The sequence below is a fragment of the Dermacentor silvarum genome, chromosome 1, assembly GCF_013339745.2.
Source record: "Dermacentor silvarum isolate Dsil-2018 chromosome 1, BIME_Dsil_1.4, whole genome shotgun sequence".
In the NCBI taxonomy this organism is placed as follows: Eukaryota; Metazoa; Arthropoda; class Arachnida; order Ixodida; family Ixodidae; genus Dermacentor; species Dermacentor silvarum.
The window spans coordinates 292,516,540-292,530,206 of record NC_051154.1 but is presented as its reverse complement, the minus strand read 5'-3'; positions in this window follow the sequence as shown (position 1 = coordinate 292,530,206).

The window sequence follows — 13,667 nt, the reverse complement described above, 5'->3', positions numbered from 1 at the left end:
GACCGGTCTCTACCTACAGAGAAACGCAAAGTAGCTAGCTCAGTAGTTAGTTGATGCACTTGCGAGGCAAGCTGTGCGTTTGAGGAGCTGAGTTCGTCAAAGCGCTGCTCTATTTGTAACGGACTCGAGACGGGCACCTGACAACGGTCTATGGCAGATACGAAAGGATGGGAAGTATCCATGATCCGGTCTGCCGTTGTTGCTAAGTCTTCAATGGAGGTTGCCGCAGGGGAGGCACATAAAATCGTCAGTACCTGATTCGGTAGACGCTGAAGGAAGAGCTCGCGGACGATTTTTGAGTCCGTTGAAGATGAATTGCCTCCGAGTAGCAGGGTCATGTGACGAAGCACTTCGGTCGGCTTTCGGTCGCCAAGTTCTTCCGATGATAGAAGCTGTTCAGTTCGTCGTGACTCGGAGTCGGTCGTGCGTCGAAGTAACTCCCGTTTGAGGATGCCGTAGGGTTTGTCGGGTGGGGGAGTGAGCAAAACGTCGCGGATCAAAGCTGTGGTGGTCGGGCTGAGCGCACTCACGACATAATCGTACTTGGCCGTGTGCGATGCGATGCGGTGACGGCGGAACTGCGCTTCCATATGGAGAAAATAGAGCTCACTATCTGCTGGCCAGAACTCGGGAAGCTTGATTGTAGCGATGGAAGGTGTGGCATTGTCTTGGGAGTTCGATTCCATGGCGTCGAAGAGAAGCGGCGGACGAATAGTTGCGATGCGGGATCATGTCCGAGGTCACCAACTTGTGGGAACAGAAGACTCGGAACAAGTAACCATTTATTCGTCGGGGCAACTACGCTGATGTTGCGGCCATGATGTCGAGCTTCTTCTTCTTCTTCTTGTTCTGCGGACGCCAAGCGCCCTGTCCACTACAAGACCAAGCCGAGCAGCCTTATCTCACAAGAATGGCTTTGCTGGCTGATGGTGCCTTTGGTGGAGCACTAACTTGTAGTTACATCAGTTTTGATGATATTATACAAATAACACTAGGGCATGCAGACTTATGCTGCAGCTTTCTTTTATGTCACGAAACACCAAAAAAGCGTCCGAGTAAATGCAAAGTAATCTGCATTGTATCCTAGCTGTATTGTGTGGACCACATTACCAGAGAATCCTGCCGACCTTTAATTCACCTTTCCAGTGCAACATGTCTTTAAAAAGCCATATCTTTACATTGTGTTCATATGTGTAGGTATGCCTTTTCACCTTCATGTCAGCTCAGCTCTGTCAACAGCAGATGCACTAAAACTCTTGCTACCTACTGTGCATTTTGCAACTGAAAAAAAGAAACATAGGTCGTGAGAAAAAAATTTAATGTGGGCATTTAAACATTTGTGGAACCTTCTTTTCTGGAAGACAATGTGGTGCTTACTGGTGTAAAGGTGTTGCTTGGCAAGTAAGAAACTGATGCGGTTTTATCTAAAAATAAAACTGATTGATGTTTCGTGGGACATGGTGCCTCATGTCTCAATGAGCACCCTTTATGGCTGAGAATATTTTTGCCCTTGGATGAGCTTTGAAAACATGGCAGAATCTTTAATCTTCGCACATTAGAAAACACCTTGAGACAAAATGAATGAAACCCTTTTAATTCAAAGAAATGTGGTTTAAAAATTTGGGATACACAGCAGAATGAAATGCAGGAAGTTAGATGGAAAATCAGGTAATAAATTTATAACCACGTTATGAATGCAAGAGGCTGACAGTTAATAGAATAAGAAAGCCCTGGAGAAGGTCTCTGACTTGCAGTGCAAGACCCGTGCATGCCTATTATGATATTGCGGTATTCATGGCCGAGACAGGACCGTTCAACCTTGTACACTGTAACACTCTGTGCATCTCTTTCAAATCTTCGTTTTCCAACAGGCGTAAACTACATGCTTCAAACAGTAAAAGCGTTGTTATTGTAGTGCAAACAATTTTCATGTTTACTGGATTCTCATTTTAACAGATGACTAAGAAAGGAAGGAAGGAAGAATAGGTTGAAAGACAGGGAGGTTAGCCAGTTCTCAGACCGGCTGAGTACCCTGTGCTGGGGAAAGGGAGTGAGGAAAATAAAGGATAATAGAAAAGAGATGTTACAAAAAGGGGGAGGGGGAAGAAAAGCACAGAAAAATAATATAGCACAGCTTAAAGTCTGTCTCTAAGACCTAAGAAGCACAACAATGCTTTCAAACTCTTCTGTGCTGAGGACGGTCTCGGCCAATGTCCCAGGATCCTTTCCTCCGACAAAGGGCGTTTCTCAGGTATATCTAACGCTCTTGAAAATTCTTTCCTGGGCGCACTCAAGCGAGGACACATAGAGAAGGTGAGCAATAGCTTCCTCACAGCTACAGGTATTGCATGTAGTGCTGTTGGCCATTCCGATCTGAAATGAGTAAGCATTCGTGAAGGCCCTGCCAAGCGACAAGCGGCACAGAAGCGTCTCCTCAGCTCTAGATATTCCTGACGGAAGACGGAGCTGTATATTCGGATTCAAGTTGTGAAGACGAGCGTTGGTAAATTCCGCCGAGTTCCACTGTGCAAGTGCAAGTTCACGTGCGTGCGAACGAAGCCTTGCAGCTGCGTCTGTTCTGGATAGGGGTATGGGGCTCTTGCATTGCCCAGGGGGCGCTGCAACAATGGTGCTAAAAAGCGCCCTCAATCCGAAACTGGGTAGTACCAAGCTAGGTCGTCTGCTTCGGGAAGCACGTTTACAATATCGACCCGCCACTTTCAGTTGTGTTGTACCACGGCTTGCAGCGAATATCGGGCGCCGAAGATTTTTACATGGGTGTCATGCTGCGTAAAGTCAAGAAATTATGCAACGCCGAATACGTGTACGCCGTTCAAGAAATAAGCGGCGAAGTTTTAGCGCGGTGTCAATCGCAAGTGAAGCGTGTCACGCACGTGCGAAGTTGAACTTCAGGTAAGGTTTGCACGTTGCTAGATTCAGGCGCACAAACGCGAGGAAATGCTTTCTATAAATGAATTCACAGCAGCGATAAGCAGACATGTGTACGGAACTGCTCGAGCGCACGACGGTACGCGCCGCGACGGCAGCTGTCTTTCAGCATGCCGCGGTGTACGAACTGCTCGAGCGCACAATCGTAAGCGCCGCGACGACAGCGGTTTTTCGACATGCCGCGAAACGGCGGGTCTCCTGTAATCTTTGTGGACTGCATGCCGCTAGACAAGTAATTATGCCTGCGCTGTAGTAGCGGCCATCTGTCCCTTTAGCAATTGATAAATAACTGATGCAATGCATATAAGCTCGCAGTAACGTACGTACGTGCAAATCGCGCTTTAGCGCGAGCTCGTGCACTGCTCGCTTGATGTAGCTTTTAATGACAGCGCTCGAAAATCGATGTGCTGTAATCAATACTACCTTGCTGTGCTACCTCAACGAGCTGGCTTGAAGTCAAGGATGAGCACATTCAACTCTCTAACCTGTGCTGCTCGTAGTGGGGGTAGTGAATTGTCACCGAATCAGCCCGACCGTTTGTGGTCATTTGCACACACCTGGTCGCACCACTTCGCACCAGTCGAATTGTTAATTGTCGCTGTGGCCGGGTCTCGAATCGTGAATCACCAGCCATGCCTGCTGCTATGTCGGTCTTCCATTTCGCGTACCCGGCGCGACGAACTGCAGTTATACAGCGCGCTCGACGCTCCACTTCGTGAGGCCTTGAAGGAAAACGGTAGAATCTGATGTTGGGATTCAGGCCTTCTTGTTCATGGCAGCCCACGACGCAGCAGTAACGAAGGTGACGCTTTTTTGCGGCTTAGCTAGGTCTCTCCGGATCGGCGTCGCCGTTGTCTTCTGCTTCCAGCATGACGGTACACGGAGAGTCCGTTTTCGTATAACTACAGGCTGCGGCCAGCTCGCAGCCTGGTCGCCATGGTCTGTGAGTAGTGACGAGCCTTTTCGCACTCAAAACAGGGCAGAAAAAAGTGCGAATCGACGCAAAACGTGGGCTAGAAACGTGCTTCGCCACAGCCAGGGCTCAATACTATCCAAGCTGGTACTACCCAGATGACGTTTTTCGCCGCCACCAGGCGTCGCTACTATATCTCAAACTCCAGCGCAAGACGCCCATAGCAGCACAGTGGAGTCCATCATGAGCACATCGGGCAGCCTCATCTGCACGGTCATTTCTGTAGATACCGCCATGGCCCTGTATCCACTGATATGCTACGTTGTGTTTTTTCTCTATTGCGTGACTTTAAACTTCTAGACTGAGGCCAGCAGAATTGAGAGCGAGGCGAGTTGTATTTTTGAAAGACTAGAACCAGTGCACACAGTATGAAGGACAGTGAAAACGCAACATGAGCACTGACTTGCAAGTGAATTTTTTATTCAAGTATATATACAAGAACAATACACACGCATCAGGTAATATGAAAGAAAATCAAGCAAATGAAGTGCAGGCTATAAATCATGATATACATTCTACTGATCCTCATGTCCGCATTATTTTTATAAGGTACTTCAATGGAGAGCCATGCATGCCTACAGGCTTACAGCAGTACAGAATCTGTGTTTTTTTAAACATAGGCCTGCACCCACATTGACCACACTATAGGCAAGAAGTGTAAAGGGTTTTTTTCGCTAAGAAAGATCTTGATGCTCACTTAATCTGGTATAAGCACGATGATGCATTTGCACTGTGTATTTGCATTTGCACTTGTGGTCGCTGGTAAACAATGCTGAACATGGAACAAATTGAGTGGTCATTTAAGATAACTAGTAGGGCCATGTGCACCTTATACTTTTCTTTTTGCACTTTACTAGTGATTAAACATTCTTGAAGTATAATTAAAATGTGTTACATAATGGTGTCACAGGTCACAATTCATGTTTGTTGCAGTGCAATAACCGAAACTTTGTATCCAATGTGTATGCACTGTCCCGAGTAGCCATGACACTAGGTATGTTCGATTCGCACCATCTGAATCAGTTCACGAGTTGCAGTAATGGTGGCCTATGAACCATGCCATTTATTTCAAAAGAATCACAAGAGGTGCAGGGTTGCTTCACAATTTTTCTGCACGTTCCCTACAGAAGGTGGCGAAACATGGCGCAGGCGTGCTGGTGAAAAGCAGCAGACAATGAAGCACATGGACGTAAGCACCACTGAAACCATGCTTACACATGTCTGCTGTACCTAAGCAACCCGAGGTGTGCTTACGCCTCAGTAGCTGACCATACCTGCAGTTTAGGACCTCTCAAACTGACATGAATGACACTCTTCAGGCGGGCAAAGCATAATGCCTGCATTGTGCCTGCACCGATGAAATTAATTGAGCTGCAAAATTTTGATAACTTCTTGTGCCCTGCTGTGAACTGGTTCATAGTGGTGCAGGTGAATCGACTGGACCAATTGTGGTAGCTTATGTCACAACAGAAAATATGTGCGGGAAGGTCTGCAATGAAGACTTGCTTGTATACAATAATTATGATGTGATTAATTTGCAATCTGAATTCAATTTTTGAATTATGTTGAGAAAGACAGCTTTACACATAAAACTCTCTTTTGTCTTTCTTGATTTGACAGCACAAATTCTCAGTCGAATGGCACTGTAAGTTTTTAAAATCTTCGCAACATGGCATCTTTAATGAACACCCACTTTCAAACTAGTTGGCCTTGCAATGCAATTATAAATATTTCACGCAAAGCAAACAAATGAAAGGTCAGAAACATAGCCTCAACGTTTACCTCTTTTCTTGTATTGGTCCAAACAGAGCTTTATTTAACCTTTCAAAGCCAGTGAAGCATAACAAACAAGACCGGCTTTCAAACCCAGATAGTGCAAATTTAACACACATTGATAATTCAAGGAAAATCTGACTGGATGGGGAAAGTAGCGGTTGAGTTGTCTGTAAACAAGGCAAATGGTTTTCTTCTGGATGGCTTCCATTTTGTTAATGTTGCCAGCTTGTGCGCATTCCATATACAAGTTCACCATATTCTAGAAAAGGTCATATTAGCCAAATTTTATGGGAAGTTTAACATTGTTGGTAAATGATTTTAGCATTCGCTGCCGCTATAGAAGTTGTTAAAAAGCTTAGCTAATATCAACATACTTTGACAAGGATAAGTGATAAGACAAGATGAAGCCTAAGCACTTGTACTGAAAAACCCTGTCTAAAGTTAGTCTGTCATTTGAGTAGATAGAAATGACTTTCATGTATGTTTTACGAAGGACTATATGGCAATTTTGTTGAAAGCATTCACTGCCTTCCAAGCCTCACAGCTCAGCTGAAGTCGCACAAGTCTTCTAAACCTTAGTTAGAGAAGCTTGGTTTTCCTTGCAGAGCGAAGACAACTGTAAAAAAAAGCCCATAAAGGCAGAGAGATTTTGGTATAGCCTGTGCAGTAAGAGATCCACTGAAGATAATTACAACACCAGCTAGGTTCTGTCCCATAATCTCCGAAGATAAACCGTTTATCTACACACATGCACAGGGTAGAAATGATTGCATTCCCATGGATACGCTACATAAGGACAATCACCACAAAACCCCATCGCATTACTATTACTTCCACAGGTAATTTTCACTGCTACTATGCAATTAATGTCTCACTCCACCAAAATCTATAGCAAGCAATACATTGGGCATTTGAATTGGTTCATGAAAGAGGGATGGGCACTAGCCAGACTGACGCAGCTGCATTACACACACTGTTGAATGCCCAGCCTCGTGTAAGTCACCTAAAACTCGTCACGGACACTTGCTGAGTGCCTTCAGGCGGGGATATGCCTTTCTGAGATTCACGTTGCACGTTGACTTTCGCGTTATTAGACATGGCCAGCGAGACTTAGTAGGCTTCTGTGTGCGGGAAGGGATGCGAAATGCATAAATGCAATTTGTTCATCGACAAAAGGCGTCCCTATCTTGCAAAGTGATAATTGGAAATGTCTATGCACCCTACATCGATCGTCAACGGCGTCGCGTATCAATCTGCGTTTTCGAGCTTGTGAGCAGTCTCTCGACGTGGTGTCGAAGGCCAAACAGGCATCCGACTTTATCAGAAGACGCAGTCACAACTAAAACTAGCAACAATCTATGACACACGCTGCAACACACGAATTATCTCGGTAGGCACCATGAAGTCAGCGGCGCAGTGTCACCACTACTCTTCGAAACCGCCAATCCATAGCAGGCGACATGTGGTGCCGTTTTGTGGATGCAGTGCAGTTCCTGCGAAGCTTCACTATAATCTTCGTAAGGGAAACGTTATCACTGATACTACACAGTACACACCACACGGCCACAAGTAAGCACAGCGATCAAAAGACCGTCTCGTGGGATCCCCCCCCCCCCCCCCCGCTGCGCGCACGCATGTGTAGGCGCCGACAGTCATTTTCTATTGTAAAACGCTCCATTAAATCAAATACTCTATATATTTAGACGTATTGCATTTAACAACAAAACGATAATATTAGTATTTCATCTCTTCTATTAAACTGCTTCTTTTTTTGGTGACATCATTGCGTGGTAGCAGCGCACTCCACGTGGACTTCGCTGGTGCCACGCGCGTTCACCCAGCGCCGGCCTAATAAAAACCGCTGCGTGTAGACAATGTTATTGGTTTTTAAAGCGAACATAGGTGACCTCCTATAATCGAGGAGACTGTTTGATTGGGTTGTTCAGACAACGCTGCGGGTCACCGCCTGATGCTTGCGTCGGTGGTTACGTAAATTTGACGTCAGGAGTTTGGAATCATTTTACGTTATAGCGGCCCAGGGTACTTAAATTCCTGGGCTTTATAAGTGTGTTCCGCCTTGCCATACTTAAATTGCAAGGGTTGGTGCTTATTAGTAAATGTCATTGTCACTGTCTCTTAAAGTTAATCTCCGTTTGCCAAGTTCTGCACCAGTCTAAAAAAAACAAAACACATGATTTAGTAAAACGTGATCAGTGCCACTATTCAGCGTAGAGACGAAGCTTAACTGGAGGGTTAGTAACAACTTGGACGACATCATTGATATAAATTATAAAGAAGAGGGGGTCCTAAAACAGAACCCTGTGGGAAACCTGAGAAAATGCGAACCGGTGATGACTGCTGGCGATTGTAGCTAACAAACTGAGAAGTTTGCAGCACGTAGATAATACTAAAATTGGTTTATAGTTAGAAATAGTTTCCTTCTTTCCCGATTTGAAGATAGGAATGACATTTGCTACCTTCCAAATACGCGGGACTCGTCTGGAGTCAAGTGATTTCTGAAATATAATTACAAGATAACGTGCATACCATAATAGTACCTTTTCAAAAATACGTTTGGAATACTATCCGGACCGGCACTTTTAGTAATGTTTATGATTAGTAAGAGGTTATGAATTCCATAACGAGTTATGTCGATATCTTTGAAAGCTGCATACACAAAAGGATGGGTGAAGGAAGGAAATGTTCCGTTATCAACACAAAAAGGCAGATTTTAAATAATTGCTAAAGGATTGTGAGGTCGTTTGAGCGTCATAGCAGGTTTCATTTTCAATAATGAATGAAGACGGGTAGGTAGAGGGTGGATTAATTGTTTTCCAAAATTTGGTCTAATTTTTCTTATGACATAGATAAAGTATTGTTTTAATAAAGTTCTCTAGCTTCATGCACTATACTTTTGAGCGCTTTCTTTACAGTGCACAAAAGCGAATCCTGGTTTGGCTTGGACCGGCATCGGCAACGTAGTCGCTTACGCGGCGAATAAGCTCAAATATCTCTCTGGTTACCTTGTGTTTTTACGATCGTTTGACACATTGCTGGGTATGAATTTCGATATAAATTCAGGCACAATCGCATGAAAGTGTTCCCCCAATGCGTCCACACTACAGGTGTTACTGGAAAGCAGAAAACCATGATATGAATGCGCTAATATAGAAAGTACACCATCATCGTTGGCACGTGAAAAAATAAGTAACAACTTTGTATTCTGGTTTCATAGGTTCATAGGCAACTAAAAGAATTAACAACGACTACATTATGATCTGAAAGACCCTCCACAACTTCACACTCAAAATCTTCATTCATAAAAGCACCTGTAACAAATACACGATCCAGAATTCAACAACCTCTAGTGGCGCTAAGAACAACTTGAGTTAAATCAGTGAGACAGCGAAGTCAATTAGTGTATTACCGATAACCTTGTCATGGCCAGTTGTAATGAGGGAGTTCCAGGTAATGTGAGGTACGTTAAAATCTCAGCATATGATCAGTTTACTGTCGTGAAGTCTGTGCTTTAGGATTTAATCAGTTATAGCCGATATGCAGTTGCCATCGTGATTTCACGGTCGGTATACAGCACTAATTCCTAGAAACTAGCTGCATACTTTAACCTTGCACCAGACGGACTTTGTTTCAGGGTGGTGAGGCAGCGTCGCGTACTCAAAGCCGTTTTTGATAAAAAGCGCAACACCGCCACCAGACTAGAAGGCCTATCGTTTCTAATAACCAAATAACCAAGAGGTAGGAATTCATTTTCTGAAATATATTCATTATGCCAAGTTTCAGTGACCCATATTACAGACGGATTATGGAGTTCTACGAAGCAACTGAAATTGACATGCTTATTAACCTTCGGTCAAGCCTGTGGCTGCTGGGTTGAGCACATCGCTGCTTCCATCACCATCTCACCTGGTCAGTCATGCAACGCTGAACTGCTTTCTTTGACTCAACAACGTTTTTCTTATTCGCTTTGTCTTGTACCACTACTTTATTTGTTGTAGTCTGCTGTTAACACACGTCAGGTGAAGATGCCGTCTAACTCTCAGCTACTTAAAGGGATACAGACACAAAATCTGAAAATTTTACGAAAAAGATGAAATGAATCACTAGTTTGTGATTACACCGAAAATAAGTAGTCACTCAGGTCATTTTTGAGCCGATGGGGTTATTTTTGGTGTTTTTGCGAGCGCCCGTCTCACCGCCCGACCCGCGGGGGTTGGAAGGCGTGACGTCATGACACCCTTGTTGGATAGGCAGCCGGCCGGCCGCGGTCATTCGAAGCGCGCCGACGCCGCCATCGCGAGCATGGATTCGAGTTCTGGTGCGTCTACCAGCGATGAGTACACGTCAGAAGAAGAGGACCATTCCAACTTGGCAAGAAATATTACTGCTTACGGTTACGAGCCTTCAGCGTCATGCGACGAAGAAGAGCAGGCGGCCGCGGAAGTGCCGGTCAGGTTTTCGCGAACCGTTAGCGCGAAGATTTCGCTATGCACCGGACACTTATGCAAGAATTATTGGTCATTTCCTGGTGTAAGTTTTCGGCAGTGGCGTAATCAGGTTGCTGCCGAAGATTTCACCAGCAGCAAAATAGAATACACTTGGTTACTGCAATATTAGCTATTTTTGTCTGTTTGAACTCTGCGCCACCAGGTGGCAGCACCATACAGGCCGCTCACGTTTACGGTTTCGGCCGAACGCCCGATCGCCAACGTTTACCCGATTACCGGACAAGCTAAAGCTCTCTAATAGGCTGGTAACCAAAGTTTACGCACCTTATCGTCGGTGGGTACGTGTGCGACGGCGTGTCATGACCGACGATGCTGTTATAAATAACAGCAATGTCTGGGCATTTCCTTCCGCCGCGGCGAACGCATCAATACCAAGCGACGACCGTGGGAAGGCTCATGTAAGACGCCACCACCTGCGCACAGCGCCGACGGGGATAGTGTTTCAGACGGACCACGTGTAAAGATTGCCAAGGGTTAAACAAACGCTGCAAGGGACCAACAGCCCTGGAAACACTGCGACAGCTGTGGGCGACCTTAGCCGCGGGTGGGTGTTATGACGTCAAATTTCAGCTTCTGCCGGTGGCCGCTTGGAGGCAAGGTGCAACAGAAAATTGCCAAAAAAGATGTTTCTTGTTCTTGTTTCGAAGCAGCTTGTTGTATTCAGCATTTTAAATAGTCCAATTTTTCTTCCGACGCAAAAAGCCACCCGCCCACTTTTGTGTCCGTATCCCTTTAAGCTTGAATATTTACTTTCCCTTTCATGTGTGCATTAAATGTTTTGTTGCAAGTATGCAAATGGCTTTATCTTCTTTTGGGTGCTATGAGGTTTTGCTAAAGTAACCCCCTTTTCGCCGTTCTGTGAGTGTTTGAGCCATGGCAAGGAGACGCGGGTAGGCTTAGGCCTACTCCCGCACATGTGGGGCTTGGAATCCAGGATGGATGTGGAAGAATAGATTTTCCATGAAAAGGCATGCGTCCCGGGATGGAAGGTGGCGTACGGTCGCCGGCCCAGCAGGCGCAGGGAAGAATATTCTTCGGCTTAAGACGGTGCAAATATATGGGGCAGGCGAGGGACGGCGGCCGCACCGCGCGACGCGATACGACGTGTCACCGCTGCTTCGAGGCTTCCTCGACAGCCGAGGGACACTTTTCATATTATTCTCAGACCGAGGGATGGCCTGAATGTAAACAAGGTCAGTAAAATACGCTTTAAGCAAGCCTTGGCCATGGCGGCAACCTTGGCTCCGGCCGAAATCGAAGAGGACACGATTGTGTCCGTATGAAGTTCAGAACATTTTTGTGGTGTGCACCCCGCACGATAAAAATGAGGACGCGTAAGCCAGAGTGCAGCAAATCAGGCTCGGCGAAGGAACGTTTGGGATGGCGGCGTACCTGGCCCCACCCGAGAATACGTGCAAGGGAATCATAAGAGGAGTCGACGTGGAAGTTAGCGAGGCTCAACTTAGAGCGAGAACTGTAAATAATCGGAATCCGGGTGCTTTGGAGGCCGGCGGATCTAGAACAACATGGCGGTGGTGGTGCTTTTCGAGGGCATGAGGTGCCCAACTACGTGGCTTGTGGCGCGAGCATATTTGCGCTGCACGCTCTACCGACGCCACACGGAAGTCTGCTAAAAGTGTGGAGCACTGGGACTCCGGGCTGACGTGTGTCCCAGCCCGGAAAGCAAGTGGTGTCGCACTTGTGGCAAACAGTCGCCGGCGGAAGATCACCGGTGCGATCCGAAGTGCACGCTGTACGGTGGCCCCCCACCCCACGGCGGCCAAGGAGAGCAAGACAAATTTCAAGTTCCCTATATCGTCATAAGACGACGGCGGCAGCGGCGCCGACGCGCCGAGCAGCTGCAGGTGCGGACTGACGTAAACATGGCGGCCACTCTCGATCCAGAGGGCGCTCGGTGTACAGCGTGAGGGTACAGGAGGAGCCTACCAGGGCGGATGGTGTCAAAGGCAAGATGAAGAAGGAGCAGCAGAGACCCACGGAGATACGCGGTCGGCTTCGCTAGAGCATAGTAGTAGGTCCCGCGTGGACGCATTACGTAAGGAAGTTAAGGAGCTTAGAGAGGAGGCACGCCGACTCAAAGCCGCCAAGGCAAACCACAAGCCCGGAGAAATAGAGGCGAGCAACCACATACCAGAGGTAGTCGAACAAGATACCACACAGAGGACTCAGTAAGCAAAGCGTAAGGTCCCCTTCCTGAGGACAAGAGCGAGTCGAAAACGTATGAGGAGAGGACTGAACGAAGAAAGATGTTGGAGGAACTACTCAGGATAAGTAGAGAAAATCAGGAAAGCGTAAAGCTTTTGGTACAAAGAGTAACGGTAAGAGTAAGGGTCAAAGCCAAGGTATGCAAGCAAGCAAGACAGCGAATCACTCCGAGGATGTTCCAGGCACGGAGAAAGGCATGATAATGCCGCATCATGGCGGGCGATCACAAAGAGCTGGTAATCTGGCAGTCATACTGCGCTAGTTTTCAAAGGTGCAAGGCTTCGCTACGGCAGTTTTTGGTGAATCAGGTGGAAAATCCGCAGATTTTATTATTACAGGAGACACTATGCGACGTCCCTACCCTCTCTGGCTTCAAAACTGTGTCGGTCAGGAACAAGGGAGGCAGAGGACTAGCCACAATGACAAAAAAAAAATTTGGCCTCGAGTGAGTATCAAATCCATTCTATACGAGGTGAGATGGAGGCCCTTTTTGTGCAGTTATACCGCAAGAGTGGCTTAAGCAGAGTATCTTTGTGCTTATGTCTATAGCGCGCCGTCTGACCAGAGGCCGACATTCAACACCTTGCTTAGGAAGGGGACGTCGATAACCAAGCACTCTCCCCTGATAGTGCGGGGGACTTTAACGCCCCTCATAGTGCATGGGGCTACTTCAGACAGATGGTAAAAGGAGAGAATCTGTTGACGATCCTCGATGATCTCGCGTTTACGGTAATCACGGACCCAGGGTTCGCCACTAGGCAGCACACGTCGGTTGCGCAAGACACAACGCCTGATTTGGCATGTGTAAGGAACGTAGTTAACGTAACGTGGGCCAATAAGCAGGAGAACCTGGGCAGCGACCATTCATAGCGGCAGTATCTTTAAGTGTGAACGCCTGACCAGCCAGGGTATTTCGAGTCACGGACTGGGATGAGCTTAGGAATCTTTGGAAGCATCGAACGAGTGTGTATTTTCCTGTTTGGCGAGGCTATCGACTCGCTCACGGAGGAGGTGAAGAGGGCTACTAAGATTGTACAAACGGAAGCGGAGGTCCCTAGAAAAAACCCGCACCTAGCGCACATGTTGGAGGCCACATCCTCGACAGTGATGAGGTGGAAAACACAACGGCTAAACCGCAGGCTGATGAAAAAAGGTTGCGGAGCTTATATAGAGATCGAAACATATTGAGGGGAAACAGTAGGATACAATGGGACGAG